Source organism: Mustela nivalis (assembly GCF_964662115.1).
Source record: "Mustela nivalis genome assembly, contig: HAP1_SCAFFOLD_424, whole genome shotgun sequence".
NCBI classification, from domain to species: Eukaryota; Metazoa; Chordata; class Mammalia; order Carnivora; family Mustelidae; genus Mustela; species Mustela nivalis.
This window is the reverse complement of record NW_028136230.1, coordinates 98,209-101,376: the sequence shown is the minus strand read 5'-3', so window position 1 is coordinate 101,376 and position 3,168 is coordinate 98,209.

Sequence of the window (3,168 nt, the reverse complement as noted above, 5' to 3'; positions counted from 1 at the left end):
CAGTCTGAAAGAGTACACCTCGGGTGCTCTGAAAGGGAAGAGAAAGGACACCCTGTTCTCCATATAAATTAAAGAAGAGAAATCTGTGCATTTAAGTGGGCCATATAAAATTTATCAAGCAATTATCTCCTAACTCCTTCCTATCCAAATTACCTGATATGCTCTCCCTACTCCTTTATTCCACGTTACTGCCTTTTCCAGGATTCTGTATCACATCACAGCATGTCTTCTGTTATTTCCTTCTTGCAAGCTAGTTTTGTTTTCTCCATCTAAAAAAATCAACAATCATTGTGTATTTCAATTCCCATTTTCCTCAAATGCATTGATTCTTCTTATCTATTACTCTTTTCTCATACTCAGTGTCTTTGTCTTTATGGGGTTTGTACTTTGCTTTTCCCCATTCTTTACTGCCATTATATAATCAAATCTAATAACTTCTTAGAGAAAGTTAAAAATTCCTGCATAGCCACACGTGAACACAAAGTCACTGATTTTTAGCAAACCTATAAGGTAGTCAGACATCCATTCAATTTCTTTTTAAGATTTTATTTATTTATTTGACAGAGAGGGATGAAAAGCAGGCAGAGAGGCAGGCAGAGAGAGAGAGGAGGAAGCAGGCTCCCTGCTGAGCAGAGAGCCTGATTTGGGGCTCGGTCCCAGGACCCTGGGATCATGACCCGAGCCGAAGGCAGAGGCTTAACCCACTGAGCCACCCAGGCGTCCCTCCATTCAATTTCTTAACTGAGTCCCAAATGCATCCTGACTTCTAACCTAAACCTAAGTTCTACTTCTTACACGTTGTTATATGACCAAATTCTTTCAGTTCAGTATTTTGTAACATTTAAATATTAGTCAATTGATGCTTTGTTTGTGTATTTCTATGAAAATAATTTGAATACTGTAGATTTATTGTTATATTTATAGATTTATAATCAAAGTTTCATCAGTTGAAGTTTTTGGAAATTTCAGATATAATGATTAACCTAAAATGATACTGCCTCAAATCCCTCTGATATCAAGGCCCAACTCCTGATTATAGCCAAACCTGTGGTGGATAGTTCCATGGGAAATTGCAGTTACTTAACAGTGATAGCATCTCATGTTCTCTCTCTCATTTTAGAATGTCTCCAACACAACCCAAAAGTGTAGGAGAGTTAATGTCCTCTGAGGACAGCTCTCAGTGAAGTGGAAATAAGAACCATAGGTAAAATTGTCAGTTTTCAGGTCTTCATGAGGACAACTTAAAGAAGTTTCTCAGGACCTTTCAGTAAAAGCAAGCCTTCATTTTCTATCCACAACAATTATATCAACAATGTACCTCTTTGACAAAGTTGCTTCTTCACTGTATCACTTTCCCATTCTTTTCTACCTTGGATAATCTCCCAGATAAACTAACAGTACTCAAATCCTTTGTCCTACTCTTTGCTCTCAGGATAAATGGAGCCAAAAGACTTAGATTAATATCAAGTTCTGAATGGGATCTTAGAGCTATTTCTGTCCAGATTTTCATAAACATAGGGACCTTTGAATTATCAGGCTATAAATAAGTTCTAAATGGAGGGGGCAAAAGCAAAAAGTAGAAATTTTTATGTTTGATTTTTAATCATGATTAATTGACTTTATTGATTATTAAAAATACTAACATTATAAAAGTGTGGATCTTTGTAAAACAATGTCTTAATGTAAGAAAGAAGTTGCATAGTCCTTTTGAGAATATTAAACCAAGTGTTCAGGTGCCATCTAATTTCTTGTTTAATCCAGAACTTTGGTGTGCATCATCTTGAGGAATAGGATTTTGAAGTCCAGACAGACTAACAGAAAACTGATCCAAATGTGTGTGTTTATATTTCTGCTTTTGTTGTAAAAATCAAAGTGTGATTGCTGGTTTAAAATGGCAAAACTAATAATGTTCATGGACTCGATTATAAATTTTCTAATTGTATGGGAAGAATCCAACAAAGATAGAATTAATTGATTTGCAAATCCTCAAAGAGCTACAGGATCAGGTAGTGGTATGTTCTGATTCAACAGCATCATAATGCACCATTTTATATGTGTGGCTAATGGATATTTTCATGAATGTTTGCTAGCTAGTCAGCCAATACAGAGAAATATTAGGTAGCGTAATTACTCACAGTTGTGTTTAATAAAATGAGAGAAATTATCAAATGACACTAATAATAATAATCCTATAGCAGGCTAAATAATTCAATGATAATTTCAAGTATTAATCTAGCTTTCTTCCCTGATTATGACTCTTCTCTCCTTTATCATAATGGGAGTAGCAGATTGTCTGCAATGAATTGTGAAAACGCAGCAGTGACTTTGGCAGTGAAGGCCTCCCATCAATTTTGATAGGTTAAAATGATTCTGGTTGGTCTTGAGCAAATGTGTCAATTTTTTTTTTCTGTGTGTGTCATAAAAGAAAGAAGCAATAGTAAATTCTTGCTGTTATTCCATGGAGCCAATAAAATCGTACTGCCAACAAGAGGCTGTTGACACCGTAAGTGTAGTTAACTGTCTTGAAATACTAGGCCTGGAAATAAAATCCCAATATTTCACATAACCTCTTTTTTATAAAAGAAAAAAACAAAACAAAACAAAACAACTATACTGCTTACATTTAGGGCCCTGCTGTTGTGTAACTATTTTTGAACATGTCTACTGTAAGTGTATATATATATATATATTTTCTGTGCAATAAATTCATTTAGAGATAAATTTGGATTGCAAATTATTTTGGGGGAGGCATGGTATTTGTGGCTAGTCTCACAAGTAAAAAGGACTAAAAGAAAGAAGAAAAACATTTTTTATTACAGCATATTTACATCTGTCCAAAGTACTTATTTACTATAATACTGACTAATGTATAATACTGTACACAAAGAAAGAAGTTAAATGAGTTATAATTCAGTCAATGTATAGCTGGCCATTTTAAAACTTACCACTGAATCTTTCTGGTATGAAATGTGATATCTGGCAATCTGGTCCAGTTCATTACATCAGGTCATTTGTATGTTCTTATTACCATTTTGATAGCATAGCACATTTTATAACCCAGACATTTTACAATGGAACTATGATGCATGTATTTTCAAAAGTATAGACATACATGAAGCTATGAGGTCAAAAAAGATGAATGTCCGTAGTACCATATAGACTCAACAA